Here is a 25,828-nt window from a genome sequence, read left to right as displayed (position 1 = left end):
GGCAATTTAAAAAAATAATAATAATAAAATAAAAAATAAAATAAAAATATTTACCATAACAACTTGATTTTAGGTTCCCTTTAAAGAGTCACTGTACTTGCACACAACTTTACATAACTCATCAATAGTACGAGCGACCACAAGAAACTGTGATAGGTTTTATAGGTGAGAAATGTGTATGTCTCATGTAATCAGCTGTTTAACTTTCATCCACCCCCCCCCACTAATTGCTTTTCCATTTGAAAAATGCTTTGAATACTGTCTGGAGACGACGGAGCAGCTCCACAAAAGGATCAATACTTGGAGATGGGAGGGGGGAGGAGTGAGCAGCAGCAAAAGTGAGACAGGACTCAGAGACACTAAAGAGACTGTACAGCTACACAGCAGATTTATATCTTAGCACAAGTCTTAAATTCACAACTAGGGATGAGCGAATGGACTTCGGATGAAACATCCGAAGTCAATTCGCATGAAACTTCGTATGAATACTATCGCTCCGTACAGTATTAGAATGTATTGGTCGCGAGACTTCGGGTAATAACTTAAAAAATGTATTTCTACTGTTAAAAACCTTTTCCCGAACTCGGTTTCGGTTCCAAGTGGTACCGAGACCAATCTGAGCCAATACATTCTAATACTGAACGGAGCGCTTGCTCCGTACAGTAGTCAAAGTTTTATGCAAATCGATTTCGGATGTTTCATCCGAATTCGATTCGCTCATCCCTATTCACAACCAATCCAGGTCAGTGCCTCTCTGAAATGTCCTTCATGATCCTGTGGCATACTTCTGAGTGAATAAGGGACGCTTAGAAAGCAGCTTCTCCTCTACTTTCTGTGTACAGTGGAAGGCAGCTGGTCTCCACCCACCATGTCTGAGAGATCTGCAAATTAGATGTCCAGCATGTACAGAAGAAAACTGCTAAAAATGCCAGATACAAGTCATATAGTGGCCAGACATAGTGTTATCCCTCATGTACACACACAGTACTATCGATTTATGCAGCACTTGTTGAAAGGTTGTGTACGCTTTAAGAAAGTGGTCTATTTTGGCCTTCAGGATGTGTCAACTTAGCTATAACAGGGCTTAGTTTTTGCAGTATGAGTTGTATTCATTTTTTGTGTAAAAACATTTACAAACATTTTGTTTTTATTTCGCTGCATTGAATTAGCCATAGCTTTTTTATTATTATTCCAGAGCTACTGTATGTGAGTTTTTATTTTTTTTTCTTTCTTTTGTGGACCAAGGAGAAGAGTTCTTATTTTTTATTGGTACCTTTTTGGGTTACATACGACTTTTTGATCAAATTGTATTAAAACTGTGTTTCTGACAGTTTTGAAATGACATTCATGACATTCACTGTGTCTTTTTGTTTTTGCTTTTTTTTAAATAAATGTTATTGATTTTATTTATTTTTTAGCTTTTTTTTTTACCAAGAAATGATTTGATTCCTTCTGTAATACACAGAGTTTTAGGTTCATGTCAATAGCGACCAAGACTGCCATTAAATATCAGAGACTCTGATGGGCTCATTAAAACCACTTACATGTCGCAATCGACCTTGACATACAGTATATGGGGTAAATGGCCAAGACTAGAGTTAGCTCCAAACCTGGCCATTCCTGCTGAGTCAGCTCCTGAGCAAGCATCATACTTGTACAAGAGAGTTAAGGCACTGTGCGCAAGCTACCACTTACCAGCTCCCCAATGCAGGAAGGGGTCAGATATGTACAAAATACTGTGCTGAACAATTATCTATTATAATATATCTTTATAGATGTCGAAATTGCGCTCCAAATTGTCTGCATAGACATATAGTTAAGTTATAAAATAATGGTGCCTGCAGCCACCACTAGAGGGAGCTCAGGTTTTCAGTATTCTTTTTATAACCCAATAAAATAGTATAAAGCAGCCTGTAGTACATGGGCAATTCCAGATGCATACAGTCAGGTCCATAAATATTGGGACATTGACACAATTGTAACATTTTTGGCTCTATACACCACCACAATGGATTTGAAATGAAACGTACAAGATGTGCTGTAACTGCAGACTGTCAGCTTTAATTTGAGGGTATTTACATTCAAATCAGGTGAACGGTGTAGGAATTACAACAGTTTGCATATGTGCCTCCCACTTGTTAAGGAACCAAAAGTAATAGGACAATTGGCTTCTCAGCTGTTCCATGGCCAGGTGTATGTTATTCCCTCATTATCCCAATTACAATGAGCAGATAAAAGGTCCAGAGTTAATTTCAAGTGTGCTATTTGCATTTGGAATCTGTTGCTGTCAACTCTCAAGATGGAGATCCAAAGAGCTGTCACTATAAGTGAAGCAAGCCATCATTAGGCTGAAAAAATAAAACAAACCCATCAGAGAGATAGCAAAAACATTAGGCGTGTCCAAAACAACTGTTTGGAACATTCTTAAAAAGAAGGAACGCACCGGTGAGCTCAGCAACACCAAAAGACCCGGAAGAACATGGAAAACAACTGTGGTGGATGAGCGAAGAATTCTTCCCCTGGTGAAGAAAACACCCTTCACAACAGTTGGCCAGATGAAGAACACTCTCCAGGAGGTAGGTATATGTGTGTCAAAGTCAACAATCAAGAGAAGACTTCACCAGAGTCAATACAGAGGGTTCACCACAAGATGTAAACCATTGGTGAGCCTCAAAATCAGGAAGGCCAGATTAGAGTTTGCCAAAAGACATCTAAAAAAGCCTTCACAGTTCTGGAACAACATCCTATAGACAGATCAACTTGTACCAGAGTGATGGGAAGAGAAGAGTATGGAGAAGGAAAGGAACTGCTCATGATCCTAAGCATACCACCTCATTAGTGAAGCATGTTGGTGGTAGTGTCATGGCGTGGGCATGTATGGCTGCCAATGGAACTGGTTCTCTTGTATTTATTGATGATGTGACCGCTGACAAAAGCAGCAGGATGAATTCTGAAGTGTTTCGGGCAATATTATCTTCTCATATTCGGCCAAATGCTTCAGAACTCATTGGACGGCGCTTCACAGTGCAGATGGACAATGACCCAAAGCATACTGCAAAAGCAACCAAAGAGTTTTTTTTAAGGGAAAGAAGTGGAAAGTAAAAAGGAACTGTACTTTGAATGAAGATTTCGAGAAAGAGGCTACAATATTAAAAGAACAGTTCCTAATGAAACAATATCCAGTAGAGACTATAGATTCGGCTCTAATCAAAGTTAGAAATATGGAGAGAAAATCCTTTTTTGAGAGTAAAAAGAAACAGGAAGATTCGGGGGACAAAATACTAATAATCCTTCCTTTTCATGGACAATACAAGAAAATTAACGCATTAGTACGTACACATTGGCACCATCTACAAAGAGATAAGATCATAGGCCCTTCCCTTCCAAATAACCCCTTAATCTCTTATACTAAAGCACCCAATTTAGGTTTGGTGACTGCCCCTACTATAAAAAAAACCAAAATAAGTACTAAATCAAATTGGCTCAATCTAAAAGGCTTTTATAGATGCTGTAGCTGTAACAACTGTAAATTAACACATTTCCCAAAAAAGACCGTACAGGTTCAGTCAAGACAGAACTCTTAGTCATACAATTAAAGACAGCTTGTCCTGTAATTCTTCAGACGTCATCTATATCTTGGAATGTCCGTGCCACAAACAGTACGTGGGCCGGACCAAGAGACTATTCAAAAAGAGAGTAGCCGAGCACATTGGCAACATAAAAAAGGGTTATGAGAATCACACAGTGTCCCAACATTTTAAAATACACCATAATAAGGACCCTTCTGGGTTAATCTATATAGCATTGGAGAAAATCCAGAAATCTTGGAGAGGGGGCAATAATATATCGAGTATGTCCAGAGCCGAATACCGCAAGATTTTCGAATTTGAGACCATTACCCCTGCTGGCCTGAACGCAGAATTAGAATTATTTGGATTCTTATAGGGAGGTGTTCCCCCCGGGGGACGGTCTGTCGAGGTCTGGCTGTCTATCAGCACCTTGACAGCCTCTCCCCGTCGGGCCCCCCTCCCCACTTACACATATTCTTGACTAATACATACACCTGACAAGCAATATGAAGATATACATTAGATTCCTTATACGATATATCCAAATGGAAAGCTCTGAATATCTAATCGATTATTATGATCTTATTGTCGATTATGATGCCGATTGTTTTGATGCCGATTATTCTATCTTATGATGCCGATTATTTTTATCGCCATATCTTTATTGTCGATTTTACTGTCGTTTGGAATCTTATTGCCGATTTTATTATAATCTTATTGCCATAATTTTATTGTTGATTTTATTACAGTTTTAGTATCAATACTGTTTCAATGCCATCTAATGACAGTCTGCTACTTAGGATATGCGAAAATTATAAACAGTCCCCATACTTTATAGGCTTGATAAGACGCTAATTGGATTCACTCCACATTTTCGAGTTGCCTAGATATCTTAACGATCCCTGCCCTATAAATAGGAAGGGGATCAGTAGTACTGTCCACCACTGCTGAAGGTGAGCACCGAAACGCGTTTGGTCTTATGAGAGACAGTACATGGATCTATAATATCCGAATAAGCTAAAGGACCCTTTTGCAAAGAAAAATTGCAGGCTAATATTCATTGAGCAGGCTGAAAACTATCGACGCAATTATCCAGCTGACCGAAGCAACAGAGTTCCCCTTCCGGTCACATAGGACGTCATTTCCTGTACCACGTGGGACGCAGCAAGAACATCCAGGGATCCAGGACGCAGCAGCGGAGAGAGACGCAGAGGACGCCGAGGACCACGTGCGCACCAACGCCATCTAGGACCGGATCATCGCCTGCATACATCAGGGTATTGCGAACTTAAAAATCCTTTTACAGCCGCTCCCTGAGACCTAGAACTAATGGGGTAAGACTGTTCCATTTTTCAAAACGACTATTTCCCCAGGACATAAGAGGATTCACATCAGTGTTTTTGCTATTAATAGTATTATTCTATTTTATGCAGTCCATTTTATTTTGATTTTAATGCCTCACACATTGTGCACATTTATGTGTTTTATTAAGACCTCTATACAGACTGATCACCTGGATAAGTAGGCTACCCAGATTTTAGAGGGGTGTTATATAGTCCACTCGACTACCCACCATTACAACTTGTGGCCAAGACACCACTGAATTGAAAGATTCAGTGGTGTATATGTTATATGTAACTAATAAATAACTGTTTATATACTACACTTGTAATCTGATTATCTATATACTCAGCCATCTGAGTGCCCTCCATCTCTTGAATTCTCTATAATGTTATGCAATGGCCAAGTCAATCACCTGACCGGAATCCGATTGAGCTGCATTTCACTTGCTGAAGACAAAACTGAAGGGAAAATGCCCCAAGATCAAGCAGGAACTGAGGACAGTTGCAGTAGAAGCCTGGCAGAGCATCACCAGGGATGAAACCCAGCGTCTGGTGAGGTCTATGTGTTCCAGACTTCAGGCTGTAATTGACTGCAAAGGATTTGCAACCAAGTATTAAAAAGTGAAAGTTTTGATTTATGATTATTATTCTGTCCCATTACTTTTGGTTCCTTAACAAGTGGGAGGCACATATGCAAACTGTTGTAATTCCTACACCGTTCACCTGATTTGGATGTAAATACCCTCAAATTAAAGCTGACAGTCTGCAGGTAAAGCACATCTTGTTTGTTTCATTTCAAATCCATTGTGGTGGTGTACAGGGCCAAAAATGTTAGAATTGTGTCGATGTCCCAATATTTATGGACCTGACTGTATACAGAAGCTTTTAATTGGCTATATTTTAAAGACCACAACCCCTGTAGTGCCCTCAGTATATATTTTGCCTCCAGTATAAATAATGCCCACCATATTGCCCCCCCAGTTTCTATGATGCCCCCTCTGTAGTGCGCTCAGTAACCATAATAAACCCCCCCCCCCACACACACACACACACACACACACTTCCTAGGCCATTTGAGATCACAATGAAGTTAATGGGACTGAGCTGCAATACCAAGTACAGCCACTATATGGCGATGTGCTTGGAAAGCTAAAGGGATCTGGCTGTGCTGACCAGAGCTCCGGACCCCGTTGAGGATAGGTCATCATTATCTTTACCTGGATAAGCCCTTTAAAATTAATTGAAATTGCAAGATGTAGAGGCTAGCTGAAAAGGAGTTAATTGAACTATGGAGAAACAAAGATCTGCATAAGAGCTGTGAACACAAAACGGCAGATTATTTTTACTCAAATTATGTTTCATTTTATTATTTTAGATGCATTATAACTAGGGTTCAGCTTGCTGCATCTGAACCCGATTCTTATAAAAACTATGTTAAGAATATCGGCTCCGACCTACTGTACAATGTATGGCCTCCGCGGAGGTTCAGCAAAAATCGTGAGACTGATTTAGTCTCGCCTCTATCACGTGTCACTTGGTTTATTCGCATAAATTACTGTATCAAAATACAAAGCTGAACGAATTTTGATACAGTAATTTATGCGAATAAACCAAGTGACAGGTGATAGAGGCGAGACTAAATCAGTCTTACGATATTTGCTGAACCTCCCCGGAGGCCATACATTTTACAATAGGACGGAGCCGAGCTGGAGAAGCCAACGCATTCTTTACCGGTTAGATGAGTGGCAGACTAAAAGTGAAAAATTGACGCCTGCAGTTTTTTTTGTTTTTTTTTAACCTCTCTGTACCCCAGCAAACTTGATGGGACTTTTTTAATAAGTGGTCCAATCTGTCCAGATTCATTGCCCAAAAGACAGCCGCTGCGTCCTTCAATCTGCTAGTGAACATTGTATACCGCCTGGTACATCACAAGTCACTGGCGGGTTGTCGAATAGTCATACATTTATGAATACGGCAGATCTGATGTACACATTCATGCATTTCCTTTGCTTGACATCTGGCAACAAAACTTCCTTTGATCAAGCCGTCTCCATCATCGGTGTATCCTTGCAACACCTGAAAACAACCTCATGGCTGTGTCTGCGTCTCCACGTCTTCCCGACAACAGTTCACACATCACTCAACAAAAGATGCTAATATCAGCAATGTCAATGTTTATGACCAAGTGAAGCGTGAAGACGGCACTTTTTATTCCCCCTCGCCTATCCAAAAGTATGTTTAAGCATTTCAGCAACTACGTGGTGAAAACTGGCATGATTCAAAAAGCAAATAGCTGGCAACCTGCCCTTTCATTAAAAATATGTCTATACCTTATGAAAAAATAAAAAAAATTGGATCTAATTCATAGTCTTTTAATTCCCAGACTGTACTTTGGCACGGGCGAGGTTCCTACAGAGTGTAAATACCTGGTAAAGATTTTCCTGTAATGGACATGGAAAGACATGAACCTAAGGGAGGAGATAAATGCAAATCTATGGAGAAAAATGGGAAAAATAATATTTTGAGAATTCCCATAATTCTCAGGCCTCAGAAATGAAATCCATACTTTGAGGGCTATCATATCTTTTTCTATAGAGCTGCTGCACCTGTAATAAAATAGCCTAGGATAAGGAATAAAATTAACTAAAATCCCCAGGCTGTCACACCTGACCACGGGTCCGATGTATATGGGCATAGCTAGCTTTGCAACCAGTTTTGCTTTTGCTTTAAAGGCATCTAAAACAGAACATAAAGCAACTTAGAAAAAATAAGCAGTTTTAGCCTATACAGCTCCTATTCAATTCACTATGTTTCCATGGTAACAGACTACAAACAAATCATGTGGTCGGAAGAAGGGCGCCTAAAAAAAGCCTGAAACGTTGCACTAATGTAAACCATGTACCCCTGGTGTTGAATATACAATGAATTAATTTAAAAAAAAAAGCATTTTCAAAATACGTCATTGGCGTGCTCTCAAACACCTCAGTAAAGAAACAGACTACAAACAAATCATGTGTTAATCTTCTTGCATGCGGAAAGCCAGAAGATGCGACTAATTTATTAAGAGGCCAGTGCCTTAATAAATTTTGGCACATTTTAGGCTACTTTCACACTCGCGTTTTGGGCGGATCCATCATGGATCTGCAAAAAGGGATCTGTTACAATAATACAACCGCATGCATCAGTCATGAACGGATCAGTTTGTATTATCTGTAACATAGCCAAGACGGATCAGTCATGAACTCCATTGAAAGTCAATGGGAGACAGATCCGTTTTCTATTGTGTCAGAGAAAACGGATCCGTCCCCATTGACTTACATTGTGTGCCAGGACGTTTGGCTCAGTTTCGTCAGGCGGACAGCACCCAGAGCGAAATGGTGACTGAACGGAGGCAAACTGATGCATTCTGAGCGGATCCTTTTCCATTCAGAATGCATTAGGGCAAAACTGATCTGTTTTGGACCGCTTGTGAGAGCCCATGACGGATCTCACAAACGGAAATCCAAAATGCTAGTGTGAAAGTAGTCTAACTCCAATGCATTTTTTACTGGCTAAGTAAATCTCCCCCTACGTGTTCTCCACCCGGGGTGCAAACAGTAACACTGGTACAAGACTTAATATTAAATAAAACAGTGAGACTTCCGCACTCTACCAACATCCAAACAGCTCTACAAATGTAGTAGATTACTGGAAGTCGAGCCCCCAGTCACTCAAAATTACAATTTCACTTGTGATTACAGAACTGCTGATTAATAACCTGCTACACGAAACAAACTCATTAGTAAGGACTCATTCAGACGAACTTAAGGGCTTCATGCCCATAACTGCAATGACCACAATATTACGGGCACTGGCCATATGCACTCCGTGCTGCGGACGTAATATCTTCTAATATATCTTTTGCGATGTAGAAGCACAGACCTGAAAGCCCACGTTAGGGCTTCAGAGTGTTTCCATGGGCTTCCGATCTGTGCCTCCGCTCCGCCAAAGATAGGTAATGTCCTGTCTTTGCCTGTTTCATGCGGATCACTGACCTATTCAAGTCAATGCATCAGCATCTGCAGTGCGGAGTGCACGCGGTCAGTGCCTGTATATTGTGTACCCGCCGTTTTCAAAGGCAAAGATTTGCTAACGTATCAGGTTGAGTATTTAAACAGGAGCACATCATGTATAAAATAGTGGTACCACTTGTATTAATACCAGGGAACCGGTCAAAGTACTACTACTACTACTGACATGTATTTGTGTGTATACCCATGCTGTGACTTCCTGCCTGGAAGAGATGGGGAGAGAGCAGCTTAATTCACAGCCTAGACTCTGAGTTGTTCACATAAAAAAAAAAAGAAAAATCTGATTATTTGGAGTGGAACTATCAGTAGTTCTTACACACATAACAGCAAGGCTATTTAATGTATTTTTTACGGGGGGGGGGGGGGGGGGTATTTTAAAGTTTGCAACCCTTTCATATGTTTTCTGTGATTTTCATATTAATGGCCTATCCTCAGGATTTATTTATTTTCCTTACGTATATAGCGCTTTACAGACATGATCATCACACTGTCCCCAATGGGGCTCACAATCTAAGGAGGAAACCCAGGCAAACACAGGGAGAACATACAAACTCCATGCAGATGTTTTTCTTGGCCGCATTCGAATCGATGATGCCAGCACTGCAAGGCATCAGTGCTAACCACTGAGCCACCGTGCTGCCCAGGATAGATAATCAATATGAGATTGGGTAGGGTCCAACTCCCAGCCCCCCCCCCAACAATCAGCTGTTTGAGGAAGCCGCATACGGTAGTTACTGGAGCTTCGGTGAGCGCCGTGGCCTCCTCGCAGCTTACCAAGCACAGCGGCTTCCATTTGATGGCATCACAGCTCAGCCCCATTCACCTGAACAGGAATGAGATGAGCCTAGGCTATGTGACTGATGAACGTGCCGTCACACGGCCTAGCAAGAGGACTAAGCACTCACGTGGCACTGCAGCCTCTTCATACAGCTGATTGGCAGGGGTGCCAGGTGTCAGACCCCCGCTGATCTCATATTGATAACTTAACCTGAGGATAGGCCATCAATACAAAAACCCCTTTAATCACTAGCTGCAACAAAAGTAATCATAAACGTATGGAAAAACAAATATTTCACTAGGGTAAAGAAAAGATACGTTTTTCTGTATTTCTTGAAGCAATGTGACAAGATAATACATACCGACTGCTTAGAACTCAAACAAATTCCTTTAACTGGTCTCCAATTCCAGTAGCAATAGCTGGAGGCTAGAGGAACGCTGGCCAGAAGAAAGCCAAGAGACCGCAGGAAGAGGTTCATGAGAAGCACATGCGGTTTTAAATAAAAGGCATTTCTTCTCCTGTGCGATATAAAATATCCTCTAAATTTGGATTGGAATGAGGCAGTTCAAAGAACTAATCAACAATGGCACATGGTGAGTGACCCATGAAATAGAGCGAGCAGACAGAAGACTGTGCGCTCTCCCACAGCTTAATTCTATTTGCCCTGCGCACATCTGCCGGCTGCAGATCTGTAGGCAATTTATTACTACTCAATGATTTCTAGTAATCAGCAGAGATCACATCTGTCTTGTGGGGAAGTGTCTCACACCGGACAAAAGGTCTAGAAATCAATGAAATGTTTATAGCGTTCCTCCAATTATAATCATGTTCCTCTAAACATGTTTAATGTGCAAATGAACATGTCTCCAATATATACGCTATTCAGAGTTGTCATGCTGGATACTGTGTCCAACGGGCTCCTTTGGCATGTGCAAGCTACTGTAAGCATGGAAACCAGTGCACCCCAATAAACATGACCATGGTCCATCACACAACATCTACTGATCACACAACATATACTGTCCATCACACAACATCTACAGATTACATCTACTAATGTAATCTGTATTTTATGGGTCCCATCTAGGGTAGACTACCTGGAGCATGGGATTACCAAAGGGTGACGGATCTCATATAGGCTTGGGGAAGACCAAAAATGAAAGCTACAGTGGTCTGAGTTTAGCCTTTAAAGGGGTTGTCTGGTTTAGAAAACCTATTTACAGATATTCTATTAGCCAAGGCAAAGAGCAGCACAAAGGACATCTCTCCCTGTGGAGGACTTTGAACATCCAGGAGTCACACAGCCAACCTATTGTCTGGATGACTAGTTCAACGCTTGGTGGTGAAATCAAAAACTTGCTTAGTTCCTTCACATGAAAGGTTATAATGAGCAAGCCTTCTAACAAAAAGCAATTGTCCAAGTTTAGACAATAATCACTGCTTTCTGCCAAAAACAGCACCCACCAGTCAACTAGTTGGGTGCGGTACTGAAGCTCTGCTCTATTCACTTCAATGGAAAAGAGCAGCAGTACTGCACACAACCAGTGGACAGGTGTGAGGCTGTATTTGGTAGGAATCAGCCATGTCTTCTAATCCTTTACTGAACTTTACTAAACCAGCTGAAGTGAGATTTTCCTCTAAGTGCTATAAAAATGATGTTAGATTACCGTACTGCTTTTCATAAGTGATCACATAAGCCCGGGGTGAATAGTATGTATAACCAATGGTTTAGCCCACCTTCCCTTGGGAAAGAGTCATTAGTACTGTATTTTTTTGCACCAAAATTAATAGTAATAATAATAATAATTCAGGTGCAGTTTATGCCTCCTCTTAGCTAAAACTCCATTTCTAGACCTCAAAACTCCTTTTTCGAACCTGTCTAGTAAGGTGTAAAATGTGTCTAAAACACATAATAAATCTGGTGCATGTCAGGTCTGCCTGTTTTCTGGTACTGTCAAGGATGTAGTAGGGGAGAACACCAAAAGACAACAAGAAGGAAGGGGAAAGAAACTAGGCCTCACCGCTAGGGAAGGAAAAGGGTTACCACCTAAAAAACCCTGGCCTGGCCCTAACTCCTATCCGTATGGGCACCTCTTGATGGTAGAGATGCCCATACATAGGAACCTAGAAAACCCTGGTGACCCTCGGATGCCATAAAGGTAATTACAGGGCAGAGACAACCTGTTCCTTCCCTGGTGAAGGAACCAGCGTCTCGCTGAGGTCTAGTAAACAACCGGGGGGGGGAGCGGCAGAACACTTAACTTTAAGAGGATGATGGCTGAACAGGACTTCAACAAGAACCACAGCTCTTCCAAAACCAAATGAAGATATCCAGAGCAAGGAGCGATGGGTAAAGTCAGACTAAATAGGGATAGATAAAGGTCACATGATCCACACCTGAACAGGAGGTGTGGACATACCAGCAACACACAGACAAAGTAAACCAAAAGAGGCTGTAAAATCACTAATGTGCAGATAATCTTTCAGACCTTCTAAGACCTGTCACAGGTGTGACAGGTACAGTTTTCACCACAATTCTGGCGCACTTGCTCAGTATGAGTATGCTTACATATTGTGGATATGCTGCAGACTGTCTGCTGTAGAACTGCACAGTAGAAACTCCAAATATATTAGAGCGCTGGCAATGTGGATGCAATTTTACCAAATCTCATTAATACCAGATCAGTGTGGGGGTCCAACTCCCAGCACCCCCGATGATCAGTTGTGTGAAAGGGCCACGGCATTCAGAAACAAGAGCTTCAGCCTCATTATAGGATACCACACACACAGCGCCACACTTGGCACTGCAGCTCAATCCCATTCACAGAAACAAGACTGAGCTGTACAAAGGCCACGTGACCGATGGACGTCATATCACAGGCAGAGGAAGAGGTCACAGAACTCATCTGAGCGCAGTGGACCCTTCCAAAAGCTGATCGGCAAAAGTGCTGGGAGTCGGACCCTTACTGAATAAATATCGATGACCTATACTGAAGACAGGTCCTCAATATTTCCGTCTTGGAAACCCTTTAAATTCCATATAATACAAAAATGACAGTATAATAGGCAAAATAAATTGTAAAACTGTAACTCAACTGACATGAAAGAAGGTGAAACAGCCAGAGGAACTCGCCGCCAGAGTATCCAGTACTGCTCTAATACCATAAATGTATATATTATATCCGGGTCATTATTATTACAGTAATGAAACCCTACTACTACAACAGCTGCCTGCATTCCTCTTATGTATCTATGGAACAGAACCGCGTCGGCATAATAATGTCTGCTGTAGAACTGCGTGGTAGAAACTCCGAATATATTACAGCACTGGCAATGTGGATGCAATTTTACCAAATCTCATCGCACGCAAAAATGGAAAAATCTGAGGTACAAATTGACCAGTGGTGTGGATTTTAAATCCACAGCAAGCCAATTTAAACTGGAGATTTTTATTGCGGATCTGCATTGCAAAGGGTGAAATCTGTGGAGAGATCTGCGTGCCGATTTTGCTGTGGGATTTTCACTGCAAAAAAAAAATCCCTTAATGTGTCTAGTGAATTTGTGAGCGAGAGCCCCATTACGAAGACCCAAATGACTGTGAGCCCCTCTGGGAACGGGGACTGATATGTACAGAACCGTGGAATATGTTGGCGCTATATAAATATCGTAAAATATTTAAATCCAACTGATTTCTAATCATACCCCCAGTATAGGCCATTTATACCAGATCAGTGTGGGGGTACAACTCCCAGCACCCCCAACGGTCAGTTGTGTGAAGGGGCCACAGCACTCAGAAACAAGAGCTTTGGCCTCTTCCTAGTATACCAAACACAGCGCCATACTTGGCACTGCAGCTCAATCCGATTTACAAGAACGAGACTGAGCTCTACAAAGGCCACTTGACCAATGGACGTCATATCACAGGCCGATGAAGAGGGCACAGTACTCATCTGAGCGCAGTGGACCCTTACGAGAGCTGATCGGCAAGGGTGCTGGGAGTTGGACCCTCACTGAATAAATATTGATGACCTATCCTGAAGACAGGCTTTAAGTTCCATATAATACAAAAATGACAGTATAGTAGGCAAAATAAATTGTAAAACTGTAACTCAACTGACCTGAAAGAAGGTGAAACGGGCAAAGGAACAGAGTATCAAGTACTGCTCTAATACCGTAAATGTATATATCATATCAGTGTCATTATTATCACAGTAATAAAACACTACTACTACAAAAGCTCCCTGCCTGCATTCCTCTTATGTGTCTATGGAACAGAACCACGTCGGCATAATAATGTTGATATAATATTTATACTGGGTGCATTTTTCAAGTAACAGAAGTCAAACACTGCGGGGACATTAATGTACACAAGCGTCTATGAAACGTTACACTGTAGAATTAAAAGGCCGTCGAATATATATAAAATATCTTTTAAAGAATCATAACAATAAACAGTTTACGGCTGCATAAAAGAAGCCAAATGGCGGTCGTATCTGATGGCTGCACCCCCCCCTCACCACATTTAACGCAGGACGGCCAGCTCTGCCACATCTGGAAATTTCCCAGTTGAAAAAGTGAGGAAATGTATTCAGCTAAAATGTAGTAAAAGACTTCAAAGGCTTATTATACCAGGTACGGGCTGCTCTTCCCCTCCAAAGAGTGATCTCTTGTATTTTATAAATCAGAAAAACAGTGGGCATAACATTTTCGGCGGATGTTATTTCACGAGGCTGTAGTCACAGCTGCGATGTATTAAACCTGCTAAAAAAGAAAAAAAAGTCAACACCAATGAATCTCTTAAAAAGCAAAAAGTCTAAAAAAAAGTCTTCAATATTAAGAGGGGAAAAGTGGCTTTTGAAGTACAATCAGCAGAAAAGTTGAAAGGTGTTCTTCATGGAAAGTGGTGAACGGTTTAGAGCTCACTGATAGTATAGTATTAAAGCAACATATTAGTGAATATAGAATCAGCGGAGGAGGAGGGGGGGGATCATCCGTTTTTCTAGATGGAGGATCAGAGAAATGGAAATCTGGTATTTTTATCTAAGCTTCACATAGCACTCAAGTTACTCCATGCTGAAGACTCTTTTACATGGCCTAATGATTGGGGCAACTAGTGTGAAGGCGCATTCTTCCTGATAGCCCTTACACAGAGAAGTTCTTTTTTTTTTTTTTTTTGCGGCCCATATACGGAGCCATTCACTTCAATAGGTCCACACAAAAAATTTGCATTCCGTATGGCCATTCTGCAAAGAGGGTAGAACATGTCCCATTCTTGCCCAATTTAGGGACAATGATGTCACACGGATGTCATCCGTTGTTTTGCAAATCCAAGATTTGCGGACCGCAAAATACATATGTGCATGAGCCCTAGAGCTGCTGGCGATCACCCAATGAAGAAGCAAATGCATTGCTCATGCGGACACCTAAGCCATTGCTGGGCGGCAGATTATTCTGTGTAAGCAAGGATCTGCTGCCCAAAAACTATGTTTCCCCATGAGGAGGAGCAATCGCTCATCCATTTACAGAGGAGATGATTGCTGCATGCAAACGCAGCTCTCACCTACTTTAATAACCAGGCAGTTGTCAGGAATGAACAGATCGTTCGCTATAATTGCCTGCTGTGCTGGCCCATATAAAGGGGCCTTCAAGGGATTGTCCGGGTTCAGCTCTGAACCCGGACATACCCACAATTTCACCCAGGCAGCCCCCTGATGTTAGCATCGGAGCATTTCATGCTCCGATGTTCTCCTTTGCTCTGCGTCGCGCAGGAAAAAGGCATTTTATGGAGTTCCGATGACGTACCGGGCAGACCATAAGGACCGCTAGGAGGAGGCTTCTGCCCAGCAGTGAGCCCGATGATGTCACCGGCACTAATGGGTAGGCTTAACAAGGCAGAACATTAAAGCATAAAATGCTCTGATGCTAACATTAGGGGGGCTGCCTGGGTGAAAATGGGGATATGTTCGGGTTCAGCTCTGAACCCGGACAACCCCTTCAAGGAGAGGATCTATGATGTTGCCTGTAGATAGGATAATACTGTTGGATGTTGTCTCATCAGGTTAAGGGCCATTCACTGCCAAAATAAAATGGAGCGTTCATTGAAGTTGGGTAGACAAACCCTGAGGTTTCATTCATATATGTAACAACTTGCCGTCTCACCTATAGTGGTATCCAATGTCTAAGTCCCTGTCACCACCATTCTCCTGCATTGCGCCACTCTGCACATGGGTAGTGCGCATGCACCGGCTCCCAGCCAATTGCAGAGTGTCCCATTTATAAAGATCCTCTCCACAGTGCTCTGTGCCTGAGCAACAGTTTCCTTTAGGTTCCTTCTGTGTTGGTGTATGTTTGTTGCTGCTATCTTCAATTACAACTCGGTTGATGATCCAGACTACATTTTCCTGTCTGATGGCTGCACTGCCCTCTGCACAAGACTGAATACGTCCGGCCTTGACCCTTGCACCCTCTGCTTACAACTCCAGCTGGTCTTGCTAAGAGTAAACTGAGAACACCATCTTGCCTAAATGTTAGATGTTGTTAAGGACACAACGGCAGGGGTAGCAATCTCAAGATTTTCTTTTGCATTGTCCACAAATCTTTGCAGGGGTCAGGGGTGAAGAACTTACAGTCTCTAAGACAAGGACCACATCTAGACTTTGCCGGAGCAAATTAATCGCTAGAGAAACAACTGCTGAATTTGCAAGAGATTTTAAAGAGACTACTTTTTGTGGCTCAAGCGAAGACTTTGCTTGAAATATAAATCATTGTGACATTGCTGTCCATGGGAATGCACTGAGTAACTTGGAACCCAATGCAAAACCACGAGTAGCTATCAATTAGTTTAAATTGCCGCACGCTGCGATATTAGAGCAATGTCACTTGAATGCAGAGATTTCATGATTTTTTTTTTTTACTCAATGTAAGTAGCATATAAAATGAAAATGGTTTGGGAGACGGTGATCCAATTTTAGACACAAGCTGTGAGGGAAGGGTGACCTGTTGTCACCAACGTGGCCGCCATCTCGTATGCTGCCATCTTGGATTCAGCTTCAGTTTTTCGAATGGGAGGATAAGCGTGTGACTTATCAAACTGGTAGAGAACTTTATTCACCCATTTTTCATTTGTACAGGCCGTGCGAAGGATGCTGTTATCCCAAGTAGAACGAGTTGAGATCATCCTAATTCCTGGTCAACGAAGCACACGTGTCATCGCAGAAGATTTCAACCAGCACCACCCGAGGCCTCCCATTACCCACAGTGCAGTTGCCAAACTTTTGAGACAACGTGGACAGTGATATCATCGCGATTCATCTCTCCAGCAAAGTCTAGTCATAGTCCTACCCAAAAAGTTGCTTTCAAATCTCTTGCAAATTAACCAGCGATTCACCTCAAGTAATTAACCCCTTGTCGATAGGGCGATTTTCAGTTTTAGTTTTTTACTCCCTGCCTTCCAGGAGCCATAATTTATTTTTTATTTTTCCCATAGTATGAGGTCTTGTACTTTTTACTGGCTCCATTTTATATTGCATACAATATAGTGGGAAGCTGCAAGAAAATTCCATATGGGGTGAAATTCGAAAAAATAACTAAAACGCAATTCCGCCATAGTTTCGTGGATTTCGCTTTTACGGTGTTCCCTATGCGGTAAAACTGACCTCTTAACTTAATTTTTTGGGTCAGTTCAGTACCACATTTACATTTTTTTAATACTTAAAATTTGGAGAAAAAAAATGTAATTTCCTTTGTACTCTTTATATTTACATCTATTGAGCTGTGCGAGGGTTAATTTTTTGCAGGGCAATCTGTCGTTTTTATTGATATTATTGTATGACTTTTTTTAGCACTGAATTCCTTTTTTTTTTTTTTTTTAACGATGAATCACGATGAATCAGCCACCATAGTGGTTGTACCTCATTCACTCTATTACTTGCTGAGTTGGGAAATCCCTTTAAGTGAATCTGTCATCACACTTACAAGACTAATTTGCTGTACAGTGGAAATCCTGGCTTTATTGTCCCTTACTGGCATTGGTGTGTCTCACTACAATTATCCCCTGCCATATTTGCATACTCACACTTAGGGGTGGGCGATATGGCCTAAAATCTATATTGCAATATAATTTTAAGCACGTGCGATATGCGATATATATTGCGATATATTGTTTTCTATATTGGGGGGGGGGGTTAAACTTTTTTTTTTTTACTTTTTAATTATTAGCCTCCTTAAGGGCTAGAACCCCTGTCATATTCACCCTAATAGAGCTCTATTCGGGTAAATAGGACTTTACACTCTCCCTGCTGCACACAACAGCAGGGAGCCGAGTCCCCTCCTCTAATCAGTGCCATCCACAGATCCCCCTCCCCTAATCAGTGCCATCCACAGATCCCCCTACCCTAATCAGTGCCATCCACAGATCCCCCTCCCCTAATCAGTGCCATCCACAGATCCCCCTCCCCTAATCAGTGCCATCCACAGATCCCCCTCCCCTAATCAGTGCCATCCACAGATCCCCCTCCCCTAATCAGTGCCATCCACAGATCCCCCTCCCCTAATCAGTGCCATCCACAGATCCCCCTCCCCTAATCAGTGCCATCCACAGATCCCCCTCCCCTAATCAGTGCCATCCACAGATCCCCCTCCCCTAAACAGTGCCATCCACAGATCCCCCTCCCCTAGACAGTGACACCCATAGATCCCCGTCCCCTAAACCGTGACACCCACAGATCCTCCTCCCCGACGCTCACAGAAGCACATTTATAAACTAAACAGTAACTTAACTTTAATCAGCGACTCTTTACTTGTATACCTTACTCTGTCTTAGCCCCGTTAACAGCAGGCAGTGCGGGTGGGCGGCGCTCACTCACTGACGTCACGCGCCTGCGCCGCCTAGTGGGAGGAGCAGGCGCGTGACGTCAGTGAGTGAGCGCCGCCCGCCCGCACTGCCTGCTGTTACCGGAGCTAAGACAGAGTAAGGTATACAAGTAAAGAGTCGCTGATTAAAGTTAAAGTTACTGTTTAGTTTATAAATGTGCTTCTGTGAGCGGCGTGGCCCTGTATATTCTAACCCCCAGGCAAGCGTCCCTGTCACCATGGGAACGCCTGGGGGTTAGAATATACCATCGGATTAGAGTTTTCACGCTCTCACCGAGATCGTAAAAACTCAATGATTTACTGTCAGTCCCTCCCCTCCTCCTTCTCCTCTGTTCTCATTGGTGGGGAGTCCCTGCTTCTCCACTGTGCGGGCTCAGGAGAACATGGTGCGCGCAGAGAGATCGATCATATCGCGGTCCGGCGATATAGGCTATATGCTCAAAATCCATATCGTGGCACAAATTTATATCGCATATCGCCTACCCCTACTCACACTCATTAAGGGTACTTTCACACTTGCGTTGTTTGATTCCGGCAGGCAGTTCCGTTGCCTGAACTGCCTGCCTGATCAGGCAAACTGTATGCAAACGCATGTCATTTTTTCTGACTGATCAGGCATTTTTCAGACTGATCAGAATCCTGATCAGTCAGAAAAATGCATTGCAATACCGGATCCGTTTTTCCGGTGACATCAGGCAAAACGGATGCGGTATTTTTTTTTCTTTTCATTTTTAAAGGTCTGCGCATGCGCAGACCGGAAGGACAGATCCGGTATTTTGAATGCCGGCACTAATACATTCCTACGGAAAAAAATGCCGGATTTGGCATTTAGCCAAGTCTTCAGTTTTTTCGCCGGAGATAAAACCGTAGCATGCTGCGGTTTTCTCTTTTGCCTGATCAGTCAAAATGACTGAACTGAAGACATCCTGAACGGATTACTCTCCATTCAGAATGCATGGGGATATGCCTGATCAGTTCTTTTCTGGTATAGAGCCCCTGTGACGGAACTCAATACCGGAAAAGAAAAACGCTAATGTGAAAGTAGCCTAAGAGTTCCGTCCTAGGGGCTCAAATCCGGAAAATAACTGATCAGTTTTATCCCCATGTATTCTGAATAGAGAGCATCAGGATGTCTTCAGTTCAGTCTTTTCAGAAAACCGTAGAAAGTAGATCCGGAAAACTGATCAGTTCTTTTCCGGATTTGAGCCCCTAGGACAGAACTCAGCGCCGGAAAAGAAAAACGCTAGTGTGAAAGTACCCTTAGGCAACGGAACTTCCTGCCGGAATCAAACAACGTAAGTGTGAAAGTACCCTAATATGTAGCAGTGCTACTCATGTAAAAGGCACTGTCCTTCTCGGAGATCGTATGAAAGTCACCAAATAGCAAAAACATGTCCTATTTTTGACTCTTGCTCTAGTTTTAGGCTCTTCTGGATAAAGGATTTATAGACCGGGGATCAAATAGCTGTAAATGCCTTCAGAGACAGAGTTTCTTAACACATAATACACGTTCTTGAGTTCTAAGCCGGCTTCACAGAGCCAAGCTCTAGATGTGAAATGCAGTTATGCTAGCCTTACTGATACAACATGAGACAACCACAAGTAAATAGACAACCCCCCACCCCATTACTCCTCGTAATAGTCATCCCTCACCAGCAGGTGCCCACGGGAGGCTGGCGGCCTACAATACTATATGCTACATTATGTATCAGGATTCACTGAAAGTAGATTAGAAGACTCCACCATTTAACACCACTTCAATCCATCATTTCTTAAAATATCTTAAAAACAAACAATCTACAAATCCTCTTCCTTCGGCAGAGTTAAATGGAGTCTATCACCAGGAACATCACTGAAAAAAATGCCTCGTAATGCTAGCTCAGCTGAAAGTAATGATACATGTCACTTAGCTATCTGTTAATGCATTCTGGAGAAAAAGTTATTTTAATCCATATGCAAATGAGCAGTTAAGTGCACTGAGGGCGGGCCCAAGTCAATCTGTGCACCCTTGCTCCTCCTGCCTTCTCTGCCAGCCCCCTCCTCTTGATTGACAGGACCAGGCAATATGACCTTCAGTGGTCTGTCACTGATTGCCCGGTACTTTCAGTTTAATGCTGGCAGTGCATTCTCGAGAACAGTTATGAGCTGCCAGTGAAGGGTCCGGCTTATTCATGAGTTGCCCACCTAAGTGACGATTCTATCATTAGTTTTCTCCCTAAGAGAGAAGGGGGAACTCATCAATATGCCGGACTCTTCACTAGCAGCCCATGACTCTTCTCAATCGCGTCCTGACAGTATTAAAGGGTTTGTCTCATGATTAATGCAAAAAAATTAGAATCAGACACAATATAATACATGACTATCTCTTTCTAGCAAAGCTAGAAACAGCCCTGTACCTCAAGGGGAGTGTCCTTTCTGCTGCAGCTCAGGGGGGCGTGTCCATTCGGCTACAGCTCTCTCCCAATCACAGCTCAGAAGGCAGTGTTGAAGGATGAAACTTCTGGACAAAGAAATAAGGAAAAAAAAAAAAAGTGCCGCCATACAGATACATTTTATTGAATAAATCAGTGGCTATGCAAAATTTTTAATTACGTGCAATTACAAAAGTATTCAGATCCAGCTGCTGGTTTGAAAACAGTAGAATATTTTTTGTGGGAAAACCCCTCCAAAGGGGTTTTCCATCTTCAGAGGTGTTTTCGACAGACGGCCACAAGTGGCTAGACCTGCGAAGGCAAGCATACTTACCTGCTCCCCGATCATCATCATTACAGAGCTCCGGTGCCCACATGTCAACATCCGGTTTGATAGCTGGTGAAGCCAACTACTGGCAGCAAAGGCAATGCGCTCCCCCTGCGTCACGTCAATGAGACAAGTGATGCAAGGGGGATGTGTAACCACTGCGGCCATTAAACTGGATGTTGACACACGCAGCCTAGAGAGCGAAGGTGAAGGAAGCCAATGGCGGGGAGCAGGTAAGTACACTTCCCTCCACAGTTCTAGTCATTTGTGTGTGGGGGGGGGGGGGGTTTGTCTGAAAAAGTCCCTGAAAATAGAAAACCCCTTTAAATTGTAAGTACTCAGCAACTGCCCACATTGTCAGAAATCAATATGGTGTGACTTGAAGGGAAAAGGCTGTGGCTTAAAGGGGTTCTCCCACAAAAAATAGTCTACAGTTTTCAAACCAGCACCTGGATCTGAATACTTTTGGAATTGCATGTAATTAAAAAATTTGCATAGCCACTTAGATATTCAATTAAATTTAGCGTCACCTTCTGTTTGTTTTTCCACTTATTTCTTTGTCCTGCTCACTGAGATGGACGCACATGCTCAGTTTCATCCTTCAACTGCCTTCTGAGAGAGAGACAGAGCTGCAGCAGAAAGGACACGCCGCCTTAGCTGCAGCAGACAAGACCCTCTCCTTGAGCTGTCCGCTTGATATAAACCTAGCAAAGCAATGAATGGGGAGATCTCTGGACCCATGTGAGGTACAGGGCTGGTTCCAGCTTTGTTAGAAAGAGATTGGCATGTACTATATGATGTCTGGTTTTTATTTTTTACATAAATCATGGGATAACTCCTTTTAGATGCTACAAAATGAGCAAAAATGTTGGCATATGTAGGCCAAGCAATAGGTGGTGAAAAGATAGACAGAATTGTCTAAATTTATGCCAAATATCATCCGGCCGGAGACATTTTGATAAATTGGGGGCAGTCTTAGTAAATCTCCCCTTGTCTTCTGCTTTGACTTTGAACCCTGCAATTTCTTACAATTTCTAGACAGTGTTTATATCAAATGTTAAAGCAATATGGAGCAGACGCAACACTGAAGTAATCTGCTGACACCTCCCTGCCAGGCCGGGTGATGTCAAATAAACTAGAGAAGGCTACGAGCCGTCCATCCCTCCGCAGATAGAGCAGAAGCCATCTATCTATGCAGAAAAACAAGCACGGTTACGGCAATTAAACAATTATTGCGCAGTAAGCGGGTTAGGTTAAATCTCGGTATGATCAGGTTCAAAAACGCATCACAAGTTAAAGTGTAAGAAATTTTTTTATTTTTTTTTTCTCAGTGGACTTTACAGCATTATTAAATTCAGATGCAAGGTCCTGTTTACATTGGACTGCCCCCAACAGCAGAACAAAGTGAGTCTGTCTGAGAGCCATAAGTGAATTCTACAAGTTAACAGCTATTCATGAAAAGCTGCCATTTCTAGACGTCAATCAAAGGTGGCCATAAGTGGGAACTCCTGCAGACCTAACCAGCTGCAGGTTTGAAAAACACATTTTTTTTCTTTTTATTTCACCAAAAGTGGAAACACAAATGATGTTTGAACGGGATCCTTTTTCATTTGTGAAACATAAGACGGCCACCTCCCCCCCCCATCCGCCGACTTCAATGACAAAACAGAAGATGAAATTGCAAATCGTTACTTGAAATAACACTGTGCAAACTGATAAAGGAGTCAGGCTGGAAGAAATGGCAATACAAGCCCTGCCGCTTCTAAAGGCGAGGGACAATCAGGCAGATTTAGGAAAAGTGTGTGAAAAAATGTCTGTGTTGCCAAAGAGAAATAAGAAATGCAAACTGAGCTGTGATTGGTTACTATGCTAAAGAGGGGGAAGATTTATTAAAACTGGTGTAAAGGAAAACAGGTTTAGTTGCCCATAGCAACCAATCAGCTTCCACCTTTCATTTCCCAAAGAAGCTCTGAAGAATGAAAGGTGGAATCTGATTGGTTGCTAGGGGCAACTAAACCTGTTTTCCTTTAGAACTGTTTTGATACATTTCCACCAAAGATGTCCTCAATGTCTTCATTTGGATAGGCAAAGACAATAAGATTTTGGGTGATCGGGTGAATGTTTGGATATTTATTGGAACCCTTTTGACAACAAACATGAACATTTTAATTAGTCCATATGACAAATGAATTAGTGACTATTGTGTTACAAGTCAAAGAAATGCCTAAATCTGGGCGTGAACCTGAGATAAAGGTATACTTGACCCACCTATTTCAACGATTTCACGAAAATTGGTCCCTTGACATATGTCAGAAGGTGGAGGATTGGGCATGTTGGATTTTAACATATCTGATCCAATGTCCTCCTGGGAGACATGCCACTGCCAGGGTCCTGTCGCCAATGAAATAAATATTTCGGGGAACATTAATCAAGACCGGAGTTTTTTCGTCAGCAGTCAAGATTCCCCCTGCGCAGCTGGAGGATGCAGCAAAGTTATGGTGTAGCGCGTGGCGCATCTTCCCGCAGGCCATGCGAGACAGTAAAATCTACGGTAAATTGGAGGCCAGAAAACTGGCGTGAATGAAGATTGGCCCTGCTGGCCACGCTTCCTCCCGCCCTCATCAGATGACCCTTTCCAGAAAAGTGGCATGGAGGAGGAAAACTCGCAAGTTATGCCGCAAAAATGGTGTGCAACATAAACTGTGAAATTGTAATGCCACAATAGTAAATAGCATGATAAATGTCCCCCTCAGGATAAGGGATAACTATTAGATCGGTGGGGTCCTACTGCTGGGACCTCCACTGATCAATAGAACAGGGGCCCCGAACCCTGTGCAGCCCCCAAAATGAACTGCGCAGCATTAGGTGGTGGTTTTTGTCTTTATAATGTATAAATGCTGGAGCTCGTGTGTTTTTTCATGCATTTTGCCATCACCTTCTCTATAGGGGAAAAAAACTCCATGAAGAAAATACTTATGGGCAAATACTTGATATCATTTATCAAGGGACTTGAGATGATCTTAGAAAAAAAAAAAAAAAAGCTTTTTTGGTCTATAAATATAAAAAAATGTCCAATCAATGTATAATAAAAATTATGAAAACTCTGTACTTCAATTCCTCAGCCTTTGGCCTCATGCACACGACCGTCAATGGGTCGGTTCAAGTCAATGGGTCTGTGAAAGAACACGGATGCACACAAGATTGGCATCCGTGTCCGTGATCCGTGGCCGTAGGTTACTTTCATACAGACGGATCCGAAGATCCGTCTGCATAAAAGCTTTTTCAGAGGTGAGTTTTCACTTCGTGAAAACTCAGATCCGACAGTATATTCTAACACAGAGGCGTTCCCATGGAGATGGGGACTCTTCAGGTTAGAATATACTGAAAAACTGTGTACATGACTGCCCCCTGCTGCCTAGCAGGTGCTGCCAGGCAGCAGGGGGCAGACCCCCCCCCTGTTTTTAACTCATTGGTGGCCAGTGCGGCCGGCCCCCCCCCCCTCCCTCCCCTGTGAGAAAACTCCAATCCGATGGTATAAAAGAACTCCAGACTTTACATTGAAAGTCAATGGGGACGGATCCGTTTAAAATGGCACCATATTGTGTCAACGTCAAACGGATCCGTCCTCATTGACTTGCATTGTAATTCAGGACGGATCCGTTTGGCTCCGCACGGCCAGGCGGACACCAAAACGACTTTTTTTTCATGTCCGTGGATCCTCCAAAAATCAAGGAAGACCCACGGACGTAAAAACGGTCACGGATCACGGACCTACGGGCCCCGTTTTTGCGGACCGTGAAAAAAAACTGTTGTGTGCATGAGGCCTTTATCAGAGCTCTGCTTGCTGTCAAAGAATGGAAACACTAGCTTGGCTGATTATGGGGCTTACTGTCCTTTGTAAACCTGGCCTTCATCTATCAGTATATTAGTAAGGGCTCATGCTCATGTTCGTGTTGGCATCCGTTTCCCATTTTGTGCGGCTCGGGTGCGGACCCATTCACTTAAATGGCACTACAAAAGATGTGGAAAGCACTCCGTGCGCTGTCCGTATCCGTTTGTCCTTTCAGTTACATCCGCAAAAATATAGAACACGTTCCATTCCCCAAATGCAGAAGGCACACGGCCGATATCCGTGATTTACAGCCCTAAGGCCCCTTTCACACGGGCGAGTTTTCCGCACGGGTGCAATGAGCGAGGTGAACGCATTGCACCCGCACTGAATCCGGACCCATTCATTTCAATGGGCTGTGTACATGAGCAATGTTTTTCACGCATCACTTGTGCGTTGCGTGAAAATCGCAGCATGTTCTATAGTCTGTGTTTTTCACGCAACGCAGGCCCCATATAAATGAATGGGGCTGCGTGAAAATCCCAAGCAAGTGTGGATGTGATGCGATTTCACGAATGGTTACTAAGGAGACGAGGGATGAGCGACCCGGGACCCCATTTACTTTATTA

At 42.8% G+C, this 25,828-nt stretch overlaps 1 protein-coding gene across 2 annotated transcripts in view; it reads right to left on the bottom strand.

Annotated features, from left to right (window-relative positions):
- SRBD1 (S1 RNA binding domain 1) overlaps positions 1 to 25,828 on the bottom strand; it is a 204,828-nt gene that overhangs the window by 37,382 nt on the left and 141,618 nt on the right. The window lies entirely within an intron of this gene.

This window comes from Bufo gargarizans, chromosome 4, assembly GCF_014858855.1.
Source record: "Bufo gargarizans isolate SCDJY-AF-19 chromosome 4, ASM1485885v1, whole genome shotgun sequence".
Classification (NCBI taxonomy): Eukaryota; Metazoa; Chordata; class Amphibia; order Anura; family Bufonidae; genus Bufo; species Bufo gargarizans.
The sequence above is the reverse complement of the archived record's forward strand: the minus strand, read 5'-3'. Positions and strand labels throughout refer to the sequence as shown.